Here is a 22,433-nt window from a genome sequence, read left to right on the forward strand (position 1 = left end):
AAGAAATTATTTTCTCATTCTACTTAAAAATAATAACTTGATTTTAAGAACTTATTTAATTAAAAAGACAATAATAATGATAGCAAAAAAGAGGCATATAGAAATCTTTTATTCTACTTTTAGAAATTTAAAATAATATTGTTACGTTATTTTCTTCCTTCACGTTCGTACGGGGTTCGTGTGGATTTGGTGCGAATAATGACGACAACACTTGATAAAGTATCGAAGCACACTTTATTAGCCAGTATTGTTAGGACAGCTTCAAAACACGTTTTACAGTCGTCGATGAACTCCTATAAACACTCTGACACGATCAGCGACACAGCCTTCAAGCTATCAGGTTATCACGGTGGAGACAGCTTCACTGCAAAGCACCAGAGTACAGCTCCCGACTCTGCTTGGTCGTTCTCAGAACTCCACGTACTCTCGAGACTCTCCACGCTACAACGCACGATGCACTCGACGACACGCAGAGCACAGTTCCCGACTCTTCGGTTCAATCGTTCCCGGAGCTCAACACGCTCTCTCGACGATGCTCTAACCGTGATACACTACGAGACTCTTTCGGTGCACTCGAAACCCACTCGGCACTCGCTGCTCGGCTGTCAACTCGATCGACTCCGCAGGGATTGTCTCGCTAGATGAGACACCAACTCGATACTAACTATCTCGCACTCTCCATCCGTCCATGGCATATTGCCAATTTTGTCGCCAAATGGGCGATTTCTCGCCAAATGTAGCAACCCTAAAACTGCTTTGCGGGAAAGCTATCTCACCGCGCCTGTACATTTCGTAACAATGTGTATTACAATTACGATCTTATCAGTGAAATGCATTTTAAAATCATTTAAGAACATTCATTTAAAAATACCCAAACCCGCATTGTAAAAACTTCTTTCATCATAAATTGGAATAGCAGTTTTTTAACGGTATTCTACTTTTCTACATAGTGAAGCAATTATAAAAAGATTCCAGTTGTCTTGCAAAAATTCAAGAAAAGATTAATAAATAATAAGAAAACAATGGTCTACATCATGCAACTTTTTACCACATTAAAGGCCTCGAAACCAATCATTATATCCTTGCTACTAAATAACTATCAGCATTCCAAATGGATTAATTTTAAAGCCTCTTCAGAATTCTCTTTCGTGTGGTTACAGCATTCCATTCTAGAGCAAGTTGGTGGGCGAAGGTTGGCCTCTATTCATTCTAATGTCATGAAGCTACTCACTTAAATCCACTTTCACCTGATTCAATGTTCAGCAATTCCATTAAACACTATATATAGATTCTAAAGAGATATTTGCATACTTAGCAATTTACCTTCTACAAATATTAGGAGCATTTCTCTCTAACTGCATTGTACTGGTCTTTACCAGATACAAATAATAAGCATTAAATAACTTTATAGTCGTATTTTTGGGGAATAAATTACATTTAAGTAACTAAAGTATGATAATTTGCTTTTCGACGGAAGTAACAAATGATACGGTTTGAATATACACACATCATTTTTCGTAATATGAAGTGATTATTAAGCCTTCCGTGAAAAAAGAGAAGAGATGATTTCTATTTGACTAACCTGATCGAGAACTAGTATGCAGAATGATAATGTACGATTATGAATGTGAGCTTGTAACTTTTAGCGGTAACTCGACTGACGAAATTAATTTATTCCTGTCTGCGGTCCATACCTCGAAACCAAGTTTTTAATGATATCTTATAAGAAATCAATTAATCTGGGCCTTTATGCAAAGAGTGTTAGTTTTATTTATAAAAAACCTTGGTCTTACATGCATTTTTTTTGAAAAAAATTATTAAAATTAAAAAAAAAATCAACATTCTTGCAACCGATTTTACATTTTCGTTTTGCTGCTATTAATTGCTTCTTTGATTTAATCTGGCTTTTTTTTAACACCTTTCTAAAATGATTTAAGATATTTTCATTGAAGGTTCTAGTGGCTAAAACCAATAGCTTAATCTGAATACTTCATATTAAACAGTTTTTCCAATTCGCCTGGAAGATGTTTTTACGTGTTTCAATTACTCCCTTTTTGATGTTTTCTTATTTATTCTCTAGAAACATTTGCTTTTGTTTCTCATCTTTTCGTTTATCCTTCCTTAATTTCTACATCTCTTCAACAGACAGCTCAACATTGTATATATATCATTTCTGAGGTTACGGCCCTCTGTAGCGCCCTCTATTTTTACCGTCGTCTCTCCCGCCCCCGAGCGACCCCTTAAGTGGTATGCTTCTCGCCCAAGTAGATGCGAGATCAACATTGTATCCTCTAATAGTGCACAGACATTAGGTATTTTTTGAAAACAGAAGAGATGAAAAGAGAACAACGCCCTTGCCGGGACTCGAACCACGGACCTCTCGAATACGCGCCGAGTGTGCTGACCGCTACACCCGAAAGGCATGCTAAGAAGCGGGAGAAATGCCTTATATATTCCCCTTTTAAAGGGCGACTGGGGATTAGGGGACCCAATTTCCAAATCTTGTTGGTGGAGAATCATCATCCAGCACCTTTTTTAGCTCGGGCGCCACTGTAGAGACGTTAGGTATTTTTTGAAAGCAAGAGAGATGAAAGATAATAAATGTCCCGTTCCCTGACTCGAACCATAGACCTCTCGAATACGCGCCGGTGCTCACCGCTATAACACGAAGGCCTGCTAAGAAGCGGGAGAAATACCTTATAATAGTCCCTTTGCATCTGCTTCATTAACTTCCAAATGCATGGTCATAGCTAAGAAAACAACGGTTGCTACAATATCAGCCTCACTTTCAAGACCTTTCAAAACAATTCTTGACACAGAGTCTGGCCATAATTTCTCCAAGGATGATTTGTTTGCACAGAAACATCTTCGTCAGCTTAGACAAAACCTGCTTGCATGAATTGAATTTTCGTATTACGACTTGCTTAAACAAAATCACGTATCAAATTTTTAAACTGTAGCTATTTAATTAAAAAATGGAATAAAATAAAATAAATCCTGAATGGTTACAAATTTTAAATTGCGTCCAAGGGGGGCTTTATTTAACGTTTTGTGTATTACCTTTATTTATTAAATATCATGTTCTACCTACTCAAACTATAAAATTCAGTTCAACAGCAATATCGCAAATTAATTTTAAAATGAGAAAATCTTTAGAATTTTCGATAAACAGTCTCGCGCGCTGGAGATATAAATTATGTTTTTTTCGTACAGTGTTGCCATTGCTCGCTTTGAAATCGTTTAGTTTTTTTAATTAAAAAATTAGTTGAAGTGTTACAAATTACGAAATCGATAATAAAACAAATTTAAAATTCAAATTAGGGCTTTTACATGCCCATATTCTGTGGAAGATTACGCTATTCAAATTTTGATGGCTCTGGGTACCGTTGTTTTATCACAATGTGAGAAACATACATACATTCATGCAGATTTTTCATTACTTAATTTCTTAAAATATAATACGGGGCGATAATATTTGGTGGCAACAATTTGAAAAGTGATTCGTCGTTTATAGCTTTCAACGCAAAATGCTAAATCGAAATTAATAGTCCCTTCAGTGCAAATTTGCTCTTTGGACTAATAAATTCACATGCGTAGAAAATAAAAAAAACTAATGTAATCTTAGCGAAGTTTATTGTTTGTTTTACAAAATAACACAATCACAAATAGCGTTTGGAAATTCCACAGAGAGTAATAACTAAATTACACTATACGATGATGATGATATAAAGATAGAGAGAGGGCTTAATATTAACATAGTTTAACACACTATGATCGGTTTCGCAATTAACACTAAAAGCCAGGAAAAAAGACCACATACTGTGAATTTCTGTTTCGACATTAGTTGAAAATTAGTTAGTAACCTTATAAGATATTTCTCCCGCCTTCTTCGCATGCCTTCGTGGTGTGGTGGTCTGTATGCTCAACGCGTATTTGAGAGGTCAGCGGTTCGATTCCCGGCTAAGGCGTTGCTCATTTTTCATCTTGCTTGCTTCCAAAAATGGCTAATGTTCCTACAATGGCGCCCGAACTAAAAGTATGTTAGATGATGATTCTCCTCATCCAGGATTTGGCGATTGGGTCTCATAAAAACTCCAGTCGCCCTTTAAAAGGGGGAGTATATAAGGGATTTTTCCCGCCTTCCTAGCGACACTGAGACAGTGCTTTGCAACATTAGAACTGTTCTGCAACTGATTCGAAGCTTCAAAATTAATGCCACAGTAGTAACATTCATCCGTTATCAGAACTTCTTCTTTTATTAAAGGACATTCCTGAATCAAATCCACGCCCAATGGTACCGAAGGTTGCTCAAAAGTTGAATGTCCACTACTCAGCCGTATCCGAATGCCTAGCAGTCACTCGTAAAATAAAAAACCGTAATCAATAAGTGATGCATGAGCTAATAATAATAAAAAAAAAAGATATTTTTTTCCGAATGATATTTATTTTCCTTTCCGAAAGAGGAATTCTACAGCAAATTTTAATCACTGAGAAAGAGTCATGGATTTGATACCAGTGCTTCTCAAAAGGTCTGGTGTATTGAAAACAAAGAGAGAGAGGATAAATTAAATTTTAAAAAAGAACGGTCATAGACAGAAAACTCCAGTTTAAAGAAACTGAATTAAGTTCCGGTTACACATAGATAAAAAAAGCGTCTCTAGTTGCATAAACAAAAGAAAATGTCCTTCAATCATCTACTGTTCTTTACTTTTCTTATACCATCTACTGCGGTTCATTTAATTGAACAGGCCCACCAGCGGCCGAGCGGCAAAGTCGCTGAACACTGGTAGTTCAGTCCGAGGTTCGAATTCCGCGAACGGGATGGCTGCATGGGTGTTTTCGTGGTTTTCCCCATGTGTAACGTGTATACGAGCCAGTTTCCCTTAGAAAGTCCTCCACGAAGGCATCTCTCCCCTTAGGCAGATAGCCCTAGTGTGCTTTGCCATAATTAAATACACCACACACCACACCACCATTTAATTGAACAAATGTTTTAAATAGAGACAGCATAAGAAGTTTATAAGTAACTTTGTATTTTTGGAAGCAAACAAGATGAAAAATTAGCAAACGCCTTCGCCGGGAATCGAACCACGGGCCTGTGGAAATACCGGCCCAGCATGCTGACCACCATACCCCAAAAGGCATGCTAGGAAGGCGGAAGAAATACCTTATAACTTAAAATTTTTGATATCATGGACTACCGTTTGAACCGTTGTTCCTAAGCGCTCAAAATAACAAGCTGCGGTATCTCACTAAAATTTTATTAATTTTCTAAACTGCTTTAATAGTTCAGAATAATACATTTTGTAAATAATAATGAGGTTCAATCATAATGGTTTGTTTACATTTTTAATTCAATACAAATGAATTTAAGTTATTTTTATAACGTCAAAATAGCCTCTTTTATTTACAAAAGTGCATCATATGTTTTTGTGAGTTTTTAGAGTGTTTGTCATTTTGAACAAGCTGTCATCGAAATAAAAGCTAGTTTTTTCAACTATTTTTATCTTATACGAGATAATAACATAACATTCGACGGTATTTAATAAAATAAATATTATACCTAATGAGCTTTTATGAACATCACCTTACTTGCCCGACTGACAGCTTTTCATTTCTACTAGTTACATGATTTATAAACATTAAAAACGGCAGTGTATTGTATAAACACCAGCTTAAATCTGAGCAAAGAATCAATAACAATTTTCTAACAAAATCTATGTCATTTACATAAGAGTGAATATGATCTTATATAAATAATGAGCTATACGAAATAACAGAAGAAATTTTAATAAAAAAAACTGTTTTCGAAGGTTAGAGTTACTGACAAATTTCAACTTAGTTTGTCACTAATTATAGTAAAGTTTCACCATATACCTAAAGATGAGGCCTTTTTTTTTCTTTTAGCGTCAGAAACTAATATCTTATTCCAATAATAAAATTATTATTAAAACTAATATCTTATGCTAAACCAATTTATTTAATAGTTGAACCTCTAATGTTCACAAATGAAATATTTAAAAAAGTGTTGTTAAGAAGCATTTAAAATAAAGTGTTTTTGCATGTGCGTCATAGGAACAATTACAAAAAAATCTGGCTTAATATTTTTTCTACAGTTCTACCAGTAACTGATTTACTCCAATTACTTCCTGAAAGGAAATGATTTTTAAATTAATTTGTTTCAGTGGAGGAAAAACTCTTAATTACTATAAAGTCACGTTTGGTAGCAATTTTGTTTTACTTTCTTAACTTGGAAGTGATAAGAACTAAAACTAATTAAATTAACAAATCAAAACAATCACATAGAATAAGATTAGTAAATTCTAGACAACAGATTTATTTATTAGATATACTTAGTTTTAGGTTGGTTCTTGGCGAAAGTGTTTGCGTCATCAAACATTCGTAGTTGTTAAACACGCACAAAAGTCAATTTCCGTTAAATCTTCCTTCCGTGAAATGAATGAATAAATTTGACAAAACAAATAACTTCATAAACAAATTTTTTGACTTTTCGAGTAAACTAGATTTTTTTTTAATCATGATTTCAAGATTTTTAGATAAATGTAACTTAAGATCTTTTTTACGGGTTTTTTACCCAAAAGAAGTTACGATTCCGCTTGAGAAAATTTTTATTATTCCAAAGAGGCTTTGTACCTGAGGGACTATTGCTTTCGTGTTGCGATTTTGCGTCGAATCACTCTGAATATCCGTTTCACTTTTCAAACTGTTGCCACAAAGCGTTAGAGTCCTGCATTATATTTTAAGAAATTAAATAATGAAAAATCTGCATAAATGTATGTTTATTTAAAGCACTGTGATAAAACAACGGTATCTAGAGACATCCAATTTTGAATGATGGTAATCCTACCGCGAATATGGGCATCTGAAAGCCCAAATTTAAAATTTGGAATTGGTTTTATTATCGATTTCATATTTTGTAAAACTTTAAAGAATTTTTGCGTAACAAACTCAAGGATTTCAAAGCGAGCAATGGCAACGTTGCACAGAAAAAAACATTTTTATCTCCAGCGCCCGAGACTCTGTATCGGAAACTGTAAAGACATGCTCCTTTTAAAACTACTTTGTGATATCGCTGTTGAACTGAATTTTATGGCTTAAACGCAAAGAACATGATATTTAATAAATAAAGGTAACACACAGAATGTAAGAAAAAAAAAAAGCCCCTTTGGATTTTTTAAATCTGAAATCTTTCAGATTTTTTTTAAAAACTTTTTTCTGTATTTTATATAATTAAGAACGAAAATTTCAGTTTGGTAAAAAAAATGGCCATGCACTCAATCGTGTCGCCTGAACTAAAGCAATAATGAATCTAACTACCACTACTTAGCGCTTTTAATCGCTCAGTCGAAACTGTATACTTTTGTCGTTATTCCCTAGCCTTATCCGTCTCAAGGTCGCAGAGGTACAGGCGTGATTTACACACACAGTTTTTTTTTCCACAGCCGATACGCATATAAAAAAGTTCTGTCAAAAGAGGATACCTGTAGCATGACTGTTACAGTATTAAATACGCATAGGTTGTAAGGTGCATAAACAAACATTTGAAGCTCGGTCAGTGTCCTACGCTTTCATTGAAAACAGCACTTTTCTCTTTCGCCGCACCAAGCCTTTGAAAAGACAGTTTTGGTTTTTGGATTACATCCAACAGCCTCTAACAAAATAACTGTTTCGCATAATTTCGTGGAAAGTAGACGGGGAGAAAAAGATTTAAACATGCTGAAATGAAAAGAGAAAATTAAGTCAACATTGCTTTTGTCATCTGCATTCATCCGCATATCGGAAACTGCTTTGTTTCTTCAAATACTGTTAATCACCATAACTGAATCGTCGAATGCGGTTTTGTTACAGCTTTCTTCTTCACTTCTTCGAAAATGTGAACATACACATGTTTCTAAAATGTTCATTTTCGTAACACGTAAGTATAATACAATATTAAATTTTCGCAGTGATAGTTCAAAAGCAGAGCCTAATATTTCATCATATCGTGGTCTGGTGGACATAATTTCAGTTGAAGAATCTGAAAAATGAAATTTCTTAAAATAAATAAATAAATAAAAAAGTAGTTCCATGCAATTCTATGCTGATTTTTTTTTACCATGTCTTATAAAATCGAATGAAATAGAAATTTTTAAAGTTTTGATTTTTGTATATCCTGAGTCATTAAATGCCTTTAAATATAACTTTTCCACTGCAGTGTAGTAAGTAAAGTGGATATAAAACCAGATATAATCGCAATGAGTGTAATAGTATCTGTTGTTTCTTCACGTTAAAACCTATGTTAATGTTATTTTATATATCTAACTTCGAATCTTAATTTTCTGAAGAACACAAACCTTGCCCAAAACTTAAAGGTTTATTCAGCTAAAACTTCCAAATGATAATAACTTAACATCATGAACAAACTTAACATCTTAGGTGGAAAAATACCCGCACATTCAAATTCCTAGGAATGCCTTGAACTGTCAGCTATTTGGCGACTGAGGTAAAGAACACATCTTATAAGGACAAAAATCCGTCTGGTCCCTCTGGCATACCTCCCCATTTAAGTTGAACTGGACTCAAAAACCCCTGACTGGAACTGGACTGGACTGGAACCCAGATTGGACTGGAACTGGAACCCAGGCTGGACTGGACCGGAACCCAGGCTGGACTGGAACTGGAAACCATCATCCCCTCAAATCTCCTCTGGGCAGGTCTGCTCTGCTTCGAACTGAAAATGAACTGCGCCGCTACCAAGAAAAGCACCACCTTTTATTGACGGCGGTTACCGTTATTACAGACAATTATGCAAATATTTAACAGTATCAGTTGATAATGGCTTCAATGTGCACGAACATAATAAAAATTACGTAAAATTATGCAGAGTGTTTTAAATTTTATTTATTTATTTACGTTTAATGGCCAGACGGGAAGCAACTGCCGGAAAGGCGGAACCCAGCAGTCATCACCAAGAAAGCTGATATGGATAGGCCGATATTACAACCGCGAGAAGGGGAACACGCAGCTATACTGTCAAGCTTTACGTGGGAATCGATCCCCTGCCTACCTTTGGTTCTGGGCTACTTACTACTGTATAATCCGGGAAGGGGTGATGTGAGAATATAGTGTAATGCAAATGAAAGTCAAGATCATTTCACATTGCCACACTGCACAAAGCGACTACTCGAGCAATATCAACACTGCAGTTATATGTACTGGCTTCTACTGTCCCAGCATTATTCAAAGATCATGGGTTTTACTTACAAAACGTTTCTTTATCGCAGCTGCTATATGTTTTGTTTATGTGCGCTGTAAGTTTCTCAGTCCGCTTTTAAACGAAGCACATATTTTTACAATAAATCCAGCAAATTTACATAGCAACAATGCCTTAAATTTTTTATATTAAAACGACAAACAACATACTATTTTAAAGGAAATTCAAAAACATGACTAATAAATTTTCAGTAAAATTATCCAAATAATAATTAAATTTTTTTTTTGGTCAGCGATAGTTCCTTTTACAAAGATGTTTTAAATAAGCGACCAAAATACTTAATAGTTCATAATTTTTCTGTAACGTCTTTTCCAAATCCTTGAACACAACTATACCCATCCACAAACACGCGTGTATGAAATTAAATGCATATCTTTCTGTTGCGATATTTCTGAGTACAAAAACAATGCTATAAATATATAAACAAATATACCAGAAGTTATATACAAGTGAACAATGCTTTTATACAAATTTTCGAATATTTCTCAATAAAACCAAGTAAACCGTCGAATTAAAATAACTCCAATGATTATGAACGAATCTCAGCTTACTTCCTTGAAAGTCCACAAGTGGCTGAATGATAAAGTGCAAAACACTGTTAGGTTTTCTCGAGTTCTCTTCCAGGTGCACTAATATCTGCGACGTTTTAGGACCAAAATCATAAAAAACGTCAGTTTTTCCGTACTGCATATCTATAATGTACGCTAAAGGGCTCTCCTGCGCTTTGAGCATATAAGACCGCATATCGCTGGTAAATGCTTCGCATTCAAATTCTGGAAAACATCCTGGTTTTGTTGACACTTTATAAGGATTTCTCCCGCCTTTTTAGTATACCTTCATGACGCAGTAATCAACACGCTGGCGCGTATTCGAGAGCTCCGTGATTCGATTCCCGGCGAGGGTATTGCTCATTTTTCACGACTCTCAGCATAAAAAAGAAATTCCTAATGTCGCTACAACTTACGAGCTTTTCTGATGTGTAACGTAAATAAAAACGTAAGTGCTGTTTCCTTCACAAAGTCCTCCATAAAGACATTTCGTCCCTTAAGCAAACAGCCCCCTGTTCCTCTGCCACAATGTAATGAATCCAAATCGCCTGAGAAAAATCCTCCGTGAAGGCACATTTCACTTTAAACGGACAACTCTCGCATACTTTCTATAATTAATTAACCTAACTGAAATCCCTTAAAGTATACTTCCCTACGGATGAAATATTCAAACAGAATTATGCTTGTTTTCTATGTAACTGATATCTGTTGTTACTGATTAAAAGACTGAGCATTAAGAAGCAATAAAATTTTGATTGAATGGCTCAAATTTTGATAATTTTTAACAAATCTTTACGATAAGGAAGTTGATGTTTGAATTGTGATGTCCACAAGCGTGTTTGCGAAGGGGTGGGATGCTTTCGTGGAGGAATTTTGAATGGACACTGCCTCGTTTCCGCGTTACGTAACATGACTGTCGATTTGCCTCTGTGTTATAAGTAAAACACTCACATCTGTTACTGGTAATGAACTGATATAAAAATTAAAGTTACTATTTCGATTGAATTCCTTTTGCTTTTCTTTTTTTTTCCTTTGATGCGTAAAAGTCAGCTGAACGGACTCAATCAAATAATTACACTTCAACTTCTTTTGAGTAAGAAGGTTGGGTTGTTTATAATTACGGCATAGCACTCGAAGGCTATCTTCCTCACAGGCAGGGATGCCTTCATGGACGACTTACTAAGAAAAAGTCGGTCGTATACACGTTGTGCATAAGGAAAGCCACGAAAACGCCCATGCAGCCAACCCGTTTGCCGGGATTTGAACCTCCGAATGAACTACCAGTGTTCAGAGACCTAACCGCTGATATGCTTTCAGCAAGAAGGGAAAAAATATTGAGACATGTTACTAATCATGACCATTAAATATTACATGGCAATGATTATTAACGTGCTTTACTTGGGCCTCATTGAAAACATTTAGAGTTAAAACCGTTACAGATACACTGCATATTCATACGAATAAATCCAAATCAAAACTGAACGTAAGTCCTGGAATTAAAAACCAAGTCTCGAATAATTCGTCCAAATGAGCTTTGTCCCTCAGGGACTATTGTTTTCGTTTTGCGATTTTGGGTCGAATCACTCTGCATGTACGTTTCACTTTTCAAACTATTGCCACCAAATATTATCGCCCTGTATTATATTTGAAGAAATTAAATAATGAAGAATCTGCATAAATGTAGGTATCTTTCTCGGATTGTGATAAAACGACGGTACCTGGAGCCATCCAATTTTGAATGATGTAATCCTACTGCGAGGGCATCTGGAAGCCCAAATTTGAAATTTGGAATTTGTTTTATTATCGATTTCAAATTTTGTAAAACTTTAACGAATTTTTAATGAACAAGCTCAAGGATTTCAAAGCGAGCAATGGCAACGTTGTACAGAAAATACATTTTTATCTCCAGCGCGCGAGACTGTGTATCCGAAATTCTAAAGATATGCTCAATTTAAAATTATTTCGCGATATTGCTCTTGAATTGAATTTAAAGATTTCAGTGCGAAGAACATGATATTTAATAAATAAAGGTAACACACAAAATGTTTAAAAAAAAAAAAAAAAAAAAAAAAAAAAAAAAAAAAAAAAACGCCTCTTTGGACGTAATTTAAAGATTTTCATTTTAAATATTTTTAAATGTTTTTTTTATAAATATTTAATAACTGGCTATTTTTTAAAGTCCCCTTTTGCGTGCTTTTATCACATCTGTAAAGCTAATTTCGCTTTCGAATCAATGAAACAGTAATAAATTCAGTTTTTAAAAACATAAAACACAACTCATATATTTCAAAACTGACTTTCTGTCATAGTGCATAATATTCATTTCTGTCATTTAATTTTCATTTCTGTTTTGTCTGTGCTGAATTTTTTTGAAAAAATTCTAAAAGCAGAGAAAGAAATTAATAGGTGTACAGCTGGTAAAACTAAACCTAATTAACTATCTTATTAAACTGGTTTAATCTTTCCTTGTTTTGATGACCTTTCGTCTTCACATTAGATGGATGCCTATCTCAAACTCAGTAATATAGACTACAGGTATAACTTAACTAAAAGGTATGTTAAAACTGCTAGTACAACTCAAAATTAACTAATCACTGTTATCACTACAAGTTTCAGGAACTCAGATAATATTTAGAAGAATAAAATATAAAATTAAATTTCATCTATCAACTCTTCTGACAATGCAAATCATTTCTACGCTCTAACAGAGACAAAAATTCATTGGCGACTCGCTGTCTCAAAGCAGCAATACTCTATACTGGATAATTGTCACAGCGCCTGTATTACAAATGCATTCATTATTTAAAATCAAATTAATTTGCATTATGATAAAGGCTGGAAGAATGAATAGGAGGTAGAGAAAAGAATTAACATAAAAAATAAATCTGAAATGTTTCAGATTTTGAATTACGTCCAAAGCGGCGTTTTTTTTTTTTTTTTTTTTTTTTTTAACATTTTGTGTGTTACCTTTATTTATTAAATATAATGTTCTTTGCACTTAAATCGTAAAATTTATTGCAATAGAAATGTCGCAAAATAATTTTAAAATGAGTCTATCTTTAGAATTTCCGATACGCAATTCGACGCTCTGGAGATAAAAAAAAAAAGTAGTTCCCCCCCCCCCCCCCGCCGTAGATGTTGCTATTGCTCACTTTGAAATTGTTGAGCTTGTTAATCAAAAATTAGTTAAAGTTTTATAAAATATGAAATCGATAATAAAACAAATTCCAAATTTCAAATTTGGGTTTTCAGATGCCCATATTCGCGGTAGGATTACGTCATTCAAAACTGGATGGCTCTAGATACCGTTGTTTTATCACAATGCGAGAAATATACATACATTTATGCAGGTTTTTCAATATTTAATTTCTTCAAATATAATGCAGGACTCTAAGACTTTGTGGCAACAGTTTGAAAAGTGAACCGTCATTTATAGGAGTCCGACGCAAAATGCAAATCCCTTTGGACTAAAAATAAAGAATTAGTTTAAAGAAATATTGCAGCCTAACTGTTCATCTGTTAATGTTTCTTATCTCAAAAATATTATTAAAAATATTTAAATTTATTATTTTTCGTAATAATGCATATGTTTTAATTGCTACTTATGAGGATCTGAACCATTTTTAGCGAAAATAAGTAACACTTGTTTTTATTTTCAGTTCTTGAGAAGGAAATCACAGAAGCTAAAAATAATAAAATTTAAAATTTAAAATAATTATTCAACAGTTACTTAATACCATTCTAGCTATTAGATTTACGAAATAGTTAATAAGTGGAACAGCATGTACGAGTTGGACATGAATGCTGTTAAAAAGGAATAAGCCAGAAAACCTATACAGGATTATTCCATTGTAACATATATTTTTCTTCAACTAGGAAAAAAAAAAGAAAAATGTTTAACTGAATCGGATGCAAGTATATAAAAGGGTACCATTTTACGGTGTAAAAAGTGCGAAAACTTAAGTTTAAAAAATATTTTTCAAAGAATTTCAATTGGCATGTTAAAAAACTGAGCCAAATTTTCTCTACTTCTGTGAAATATCATCTTGGCATTTTCCTATTTATGCATTATCACAATTTAAACGACGATAAAACTAATAAAGAGTTGATTTTCACTGTTCAATAATTAAAATTAATCTGATTCAAAGTTTCTATATGCAGTTTCTACGATTTACAGTATTTTGCGTTGATTTACTTACAAACGTTGATTCACTTTTCAAATTGTTGCCACCAAATATTAGAACACTGCATTATATTTAAAGAAATGAAATAATGAAGAATCTGCATGAATGAATGCATGCTTCTCGCATTGTGATAAAACAACGGTACATAGAGCCATCGAATTTTGAATAACGTATATTTCCACCCGAATATAGGCATCTGGAAGCCCAAATTTGGAATGTTTTATTATCTATTTCATATTTTGTAAAGCATTTATGAGTTTTTGATTAAGAAACTTCAAATTTCAAAGCGAGCTATGGCACTGTACGGGGAAAAAAAAGAATTATCTCCAGCGTGCGAGACTGCGTATCGGAAATTCTAAAGATATGCGCATTTTAAAATTATTTTGCGATATTGATGTTGAACCGAGTTTTATGGTTTAAGTGCGAAGAACATGACATTTAATAAATAAAGGTAACACAGAAAACGTTAAAAAAATGCTCCTTTGGGCGTAATGTAAAAGCTGAAGGCTTTCAAAATTTTTTTTTTTTAACATTACTTCTATCAATAAAATTTTACGCCTTTAGTTTTTTAAGATAAACTCATAGCACTGAATGTAAGCCGTATTAATTATTTATAGCTTGGAAAAGAACTTTAGATACTTAACACACATTACAATAGGTTTTAAATAAAATAAGTGGAACTATAAAATATCAAAACTATAATACTTTTGTTATACTAGCATTGTCCGTGTTATGTAAAAATATCAAAACTCTAATATATTGCTACTCAACGTGAAATTTTGAATCGTGTAAGTCATGCTCCGCCCGTAATATTATTCTTAAAAAAATTTAATGCTGCATATGTTGCGTAATATGCTTTATAAGAACAATTTATTGCCTTGAAAATTCAGAAGAAAAAGTTTTAGGCAATCAGTCTTTTTAACGAAAAAAGAATATACAGTGTCTCAAATAAGTGATGGGACACTTGTGCTTTACAAAAGGAAACTGCAATAAAATAAATTTAAAAAACATGTAAAATTTTTTGTGGGTGTGTTTCATACTTAAATTTAGTAACAATTATTACATAACATACATTTTCTCAAAATATTAAAATATTAATTTAATAAACATACAATTGTTTAGAACGGAGCAGAAAATGGCTCACTTAAGTGATGGGACACTTACTTTTCCATCAAATATTTATCCAAAAATTTTACTTTTTAAAAGGTTTTAATATTTTGTTGAATTCCTTTTACTTTTATAACATGATTTAATCTTCTTGGGATGGATTCGACTAATTTTTTTGTGATTTCTGGAGTGATTTTACCCCATTCTTCTTGAAGCACCGATTTTAATTGTTGTTTTGAAGAAATGGTGTGTTTGTGAATTCTTGATTCCAATTCTTGCCAAATATTCTCTATGGGATTGTGGAGGAGCATATTGTGGAGATTGTGGGGGTGTTTTTATTATTTCAGGACAGTTATACAGCAGCCAGAATCTAACGTTCAAAGCACTGTGCTTGGGGTCATTGTCCTGGTAGAATTTAAAATCGTTATGAAGGTTCAATTTTCGTGCTGAAGATTTCAAATTTTGATTTAAAATGTCAATATACTTGTACTGATCCATTATACTGTCAATAAAAACAAGATTACCAACTCCAGCGGACGACATACACCCCCATACCATAACTCCTCCTCCACCATGTTTTACTGTTGGCACCAAGTTCTGTTTGCGAAATTCTTCCCTGGGTTTTCTCCACACCAAGATTCTACCGTCAGAACCAATATTAAATTTACTCTCATCAGCAAATATAACTTCATTCCAGTAATCAGAATTCTTATTTATGTTGGATTTTGCGAAAGCCAGTCTGAGCTTTCTATTCTTTTCACTTACGAAGAATTTTTTCCAGGCTGCTCTACCGTGATATCCAGTAGATCGAATTACTCTTCTAATAGTCTCAGAATTAACAATTACTCCATATAATGCTTGTAAATCAGCAGCAACTTTAGAAGCACTCATTCTTGGATTTTTTTTTTTAATATTTCGAACGATAATTCGCTTCATTCCATTGGATAGCTTTGATGGTCGGACAGGTCTTCTTTTATCCTGAATCATATGATTCTTTTTATATCGTTTAATGATATTGAAAACTGTTGAATTACTGAAGTTCACTGTTTCAGTAGCTTCTCTAATAGATTTTCCACGTTCAATGTGCAAATTAATAACTAATTTTCGAATTCCAGGCAGAGTTTCTTTTCGCTTAGCATTCATGGCTGCACAGAGCTGAAAAACACAAAAATTTCAAAACAAACTGTAGAGAAATACTGCAGACGATTTTATAAATTATTGGCAATTGCTTTTGAGTAAAAATAAATACCCCAAAAGATATTTTTATTGCTTACTTCAGACGATTTTTGTTGCATAGTACGTAGTGTCCCATCACTTAAGTGAGCCATTTTCTGCTCAGTTCTAAACAATTGTATTTTTATTAAATTACTATTTTAATATTTTGAGAAAATGTATGTTATGTAATAATTGTTACTAAATTTAAGTTTGAAAGATACCCACAAAAAATTTTTACATGTTTTTTTTTAATTTATTTTACTACAGTTTTCTTTCGTAAAGCACAAGTGTCCCATAACTTTTGCGAGACACTGTGTATATAATAAAATAAACTGTAGTTCGAAAGTTTTTCATATTATACATATCCTTTCATATAAATAAATACATATGTTTTCACAACACACTCAGTACATGTGTCCAGCTTTCTCTCTTTTGATAGATGCTAAGTATGAGAATAAAATACTTTGATCACTTTATTATTCTAAATGCCGTATACTGTTATGATTAAAAAAATGCTTTAAAATAAATTGTATTTCAACAAAATACAATAAAAAGACAGCAAGGCGCGAAATGTCATCTCTTAAAATAGTCAGTAACAATTTTGATAAGTACACTTAATAATAATAAAAGTTTGAAAATAAATATAAGTGCATAAATCGAGATACAGGAGAAGCAGTATTAAATTAATTAGGCTAAGATAAAAGAATTCAAATTTAAGTATTATAAAATAGATAAAAAATTACAAAAATAACTTTTCATATTTGGATCAAAATATACTCAACAAATCAAAATTAATCTTGGGCTTTTTTGGGACAAAAGTACTTTTTTACTTTATTCCAAATAATAAAAAAGTGTCAGAGCAATTACTAATGTGTGTATTTGTCGTAAAAATTTCAGTTCATCATTTTTAAAACAAACTTTTAAAGTAACCTTACCTTCTGTTAGAGGTTAGCCCTCGGTTAGATTATGAACAGTTCTGATGGAAAAAAAGTTCCTTCACTAGATCAGTGCGATCCAAAAGAACTTGACGCAGTATTCAAATTGTTCTAACTCAAAGAACTTTTTTTCAAGTTAAAACATCAATGTTTTACATCTTCAAATAATGCCGCTTCAAGTAGGTATGAGATGGTTCGATAGTGGGTAAGATTAGTCAAATCGAATTATCACCAATTGCTCGCTCGAAAAGCCATTGCTCTTGGAAGTCGTCTGCGGAAACTTTTAGCGGCCGAGTTTTTCGTCCGCAGTCAGCGCGAGTTCTGAACTCGACGTAACACCGGCTTTTCGTGAGCCGGCTGAGTGGAGTTGTAAAGGGGGGCGAGCGACGTCACGTGATCGGTATACTTTCATTCCCCTTTTTCAGGTTTTGGCGGGAGAGTTTCAGGTTTATGATTTGACTTAGTCAGCGTGAAAATTTCATAAGCTGCGGAAAGGCTTATCCTTCCAAGGAGATGACTGTAGCCAAACCAAACACGTGACATTGCCAGACATTATGCGTAACAACAGATAATGTTAAATTTAAATTTATTCTATTTACTTTGATTCATATTCCAGGTGTTAAAAATTAACAACGTTCAAGCGTAAGGTGGAAAGAAAAAGAAAAAAATAGACATGCAGAGTTTTCTACAAATTGGGCAAAGCAGCAGCCTTATTTTGACGTAGAATTTGCTATTTAATAAGGTCGCTAAATCACTCGGGGAGTGGAATCTGTAGCTTTCAGATTTTATTTTACGTCCAAAAGGCCGTTGTTTTACATTTACACATACATATACGTTTAGAGAGCCTTTGGGGTATAAATATTTTTAAGAAGCATATCTTTAGAATTTCTGACAGAGAGTCTTGTCCGTTCGAGATTAAAATGTTTTATTCCGTACAGTGTTTTCACTGCTCGCTTGTGAATCGTTGAGAACATCAATTAGTAATTCGTTAAAGTTCGATGGCAAAAAGCCCTAGACCCTTGTTAATAATAAATCTACTACGGTTTTGCCTCCTTCCTTGTTTCTCTAGACATTTTACAGAGAAACTTTGCAAGATGTGTAAAGTTTTGAGACTATTTCAGTAGAATGCTGATGGTTTCTTTCATGAAAAAAGGACTCAACTCCTAACTGTTCTAGATAAGGAGGATGTTGATGTATTTCCCATTGTTGAAGCTAAACTGACTTTCGAATCCTTGAAATTCTACAGTTTTCCTGGATACTCCTTACATATATTACCTAAATGAAAACGAATCGCAAGTGGTGTCTTTGTTGCACTATTTAAACCTCTTACTTCTTCTTTCACATTTATTAGTGACTTAGACTCTCTCATCGGCACTAAGTTGGTTTACACTAACGTATGAAAAAATGATGTCCATTTTACAATTTTTATGTGCTAAACCCACCTGGTAACACAAAATTAAATTTTGACACTCTCTCTTTCATCAGAAAAGCAGTGGTAATGGGTGATTTCTATACTCTTAGCACTAGATTGAACTATGCTGACTACAGTAGTGAAGGTAGAGTGATAGAAGAGTCAACTCAACCCCTTTAAATCTTCTATACCACCCATCCGATATCCCCACCTACCTCTATTACAGGTGACAGGTGAAAGCTGTTCAGGACACCAGGGCGGCTTGCATAGACTAATCGGGTATCGTCCGAATCCCGCACCTATCTAGAGCTCGACTCCGAAATCAAGACAGTACATGATCACACAAGGGCAAAGTATCAGATTTTTCTGTATGCAGAATTAAACATTCTGCTGGTTACATCGCATGTTAACACACTGCTACACTATACATTTTATAATATGCATTGCATTGATCATTGCACTGTACTTTTACGAAACTCAACTCAACTCAACTCACTCAACTTAACTTTCTCAACTCAACTCAACCCCTTTAGATTGTAGATCATTTTGTTACAGAAAAACTCAGAAAGCTGAGTTTGTTTAGTTTATTTATCTAAAATACGGTTAAAAAAAGTTTTGTTTTCTGAATGCCTTATCCCTGTACTTTATGTTTCAAACGTGAAAGATTTTAATAACTCGTTTGAAAATTGCATGCAAATATACAACTTGGAGACTATCAATATCATTTCTCTACTTATCTAAAGGCTGAGGTATTGGGGATACTTGTCGCAATCACGTTTAGCCAAATAATTTCCCTTTTAAATAAAATTGAAATGGCTGATCAAGGGACAGCCACTTAGGGCTTACATTCAGCCGGAGTTCACTGGAGCCCGGTTCCCGTATTTCTCAGTTTTGGAATGAAATCCTGATTCCAACCTGAATGCACCCAGCTTCGTAGGTCAAAGTCGGTGTTTTTTGTATAAAATAAATAGCAATATCATCTGAAAATCTCGTTATAATTGCAACATTGTACGTAGAAATTAAAATTAATACGTCTCACTTTTTTAAAGAGCAAAATATGCTTAAAAATTAAATAATCGAGGAAGATAACTGTAGAATAATTAAGATTATTTTAGAGGCAGAAAAGATGAAAGACATGCAACCGCCTTCGCCGGGAATCGAACCACGGACCTCTAGAGTACCGGCCCAGCGTGCTACCGTTACACCACGAAGGCACGCTAGGGAAGTGGGAGAAATACCTTATAAAACTTCCTTGACAAAATATGATCTGTTCAGGAAGAGCAATTTTTATGGCATGAACACATGTGGTCGAGAAAGGTTTAAATAGATTAGAAGCAATAAATAAGGAAACATTTGTTTTATCTGATTGTGAAGAGTATTTTTTTAAAACGCTTAACTTTAATTTCACACGTTGCATTTGTTTTCCTATTTGAATTTATCTTGGTGATTTCATTTAAATTTATCATTAATTTAGTTACTATCGATTTGTTCTATTATTTTAATTACTTTTTATATTTTAATTTCCTTTTACCTGTTTATCATAAATTATTTCATTAATAATTTTACTTATCTCCTTACATTTTGATAATTTAAAAAAAAAAACACATTATTTGTTACAGCTTTAGGGCTTATTATAGCATATAATATGTAGTGTTATCAATTTTGATATGATATTATCTCTACATATAATAAAAGAAAGTGTCTGTGTGTGTGTCTTTTATTCTCGCTGCACGTAAGCTAATAGACCCACGGTTACGAAATTTGATACATAGGTGCATCTACACAACAGCCAGTGCACCTCGAAGCGATTTTTTCAAAATTCGAATTCGAATTTATTTAATTTTATGTTTTGTGACGAAATCGTGTCATTTTCAGACATAATTGGCTATAGGAAAGCGAGATTTTACTCTACACACTTCATTTTCACATCGTCACGAAGCGTAGGTACTTAGCTATTTTACGAGCTTAAAATAAATTTCGTGTTTCAATAAATCGATTAAATACGAATTTATTTAACAAAGGAAGCTTAGCACTTTTTCAACGGGATTTTTTCTAAAAAAGTTTATTTTTAAAAATGTACAGTTTATTTTTCTTTGATTTTTGGACACATTAAACTTTCATCCTTGCGACTGCTTTTACAAGAAGAATTTTGGAAAAATGATAATATTTTGTATTTTTAAAAAATTTTTTAAATGAAGCTTCCGAGCACACTTCTCACATCTCACATCTTTAAAAATGTGATTGTGGCAACAATTTTCCTGTCTTATTGTTGTTGATAGATTTTTGATGAAACCGCATCATTTTGAAAGTTTCATTCTTTTAGAAATATGGATTTGGCAACATTTTGAATAGTTTCATGCTTTTAGAAATATGGGTTTGGCAACAATTTTTCATCGTATTTCTCATGTCACTGTTTTTAAGAGATTGGCATATTTCATTGTCATTTATATATATATATATATATATAATACATTTTTATTTTTATTTATTTATTTATTTTTATAAAATTGTTCTACAGAGTAAAATTCTGCGCGGAATTTTATGCTGAGTTAATTTCATGTTATTTTTTGCTTATTTCACTTTTTGTAAGATATTGAAAAGTTTTGAATGATTTTTTTTCTTCAACGGAAAGTTGGTTAATTTTTTTATTAGGATAATTAATATTTGTATTAAGGGGTATAGCTTATTCAATTTTAATTTTTTTCTCTTGAAAATATAAGATAAAATATCATTAATTATACTTTGCTTTTCTGAATTTTTTGTTTTTTGTATTCTTTTATGTTATTTATTGCTCATTTTACTGTTTTTAAGATATTGAAAAGTTTTGAGTGATTTTTTTAGGAAACAAAGTTCTTAACCTCCTTTATACCATTTGAGTTCTTAAGAATTTTCAAAGGGAAGTTGATTAATTTATTTACTAGGATAATTAATATTTGTATTAAGGGATATTGCTTATTTCATTGTAATTTTGTTATACATAATAACTTTTTTTTATGAAGTTGATCTGCAGAATAAAATTCTACGCAGTTTTTAAATTTAACGTTTTTGTTCCCTTCAGCCATATTTCCGGTACATTTAAAAGCCAGACGAAAGCTGGCAGCGAAGCTGCTAGTAAATAATATTATAAGTTATAATTCAGTTATCAATTTTGATTATCACGTGATAAATTTTGTGTGTTATCTTTATTATTATTTATTATTAAATATCATGTTATTCGCACTTAAACCATAAATTCTGTTCAACAGCAATATCGCAAAATAATTTTGAAATGAGCAAATCTTTCCGATACAGACTCTCGCGCGCTGGAGATAATTTTTTTTTTTTGTACAACGTTGCCATTGCTCACTTTGAAATATTTGGGTTTGTTAATGAAAAATTTGTTAAAGTTTTACAAAATATGAAATCGATAATAAAACAAATTCCAAAATTCAAATTTGGGTCTCCAGATGCCCATATTTGCAGGAGGATTACGTTATTCAAAATTTGTTGGCTCTAGGTACCGTTGTTTTATCACAATGCGAGAAACATACATACATTTATGCGGATTCTTCATTATTTAATTTTTTCAAATATAATACAGGGCGATAATATTGGGTGGCAACAATTTGAAAAGTGAAACTACGCGTGTAGTGAATCGACGCGAAATGCCAAAAGGAAATTTATAGTTCTTCTGGGCAAACTGCCCCTTTGGACTAACAAAAAAATAATAATAAAGCAAAGGAAAAAATTCAAATTTTCATTTATTTACTATCTGAAATA

At 33.0% G+C, this 22,433-nt stretch overlaps 1 protein-coding gene across 2 annotated transcripts in view; it reads right to left on the reverse strand.

Annotated features, from left to right (window-relative positions):
* The window catches only part of LOC118190646 (CD109 antigen-like), a 418,585-nt gene extending 401,021 nt beyond the window's left edge, over nt 1–17,564 (reverse strand). For both annotated transcript variants that reach the window (XM_085823099.1, XM_085823094.1), the window contains exon 1: nt 17,264–17,564. The gene's annotated coding sequence lies outside the window, so the exon portion shown is untranslated. The remainder of the gene's footprint in view (nt 1–17,263) is intronic.
* Nucleotides 17,565–22,433: the final 4,869 nt, after the last annotated feature.

The sequence above is a fragment of the Stegodyphus dumicola genome, chromosome 1 (genome assembly GCF_044657685.1).
Source record: "Stegodyphus dumicola isolate Sdum_Otavi_A_Nest chromosome 1, ASM4465768v1".
Classification (NCBI taxonomy): Eukaryota; Metazoa; Arthropoda; class Arachnida; order Araneae; family Eresidae; genus Stegodyphus; species Stegodyphus dumicola.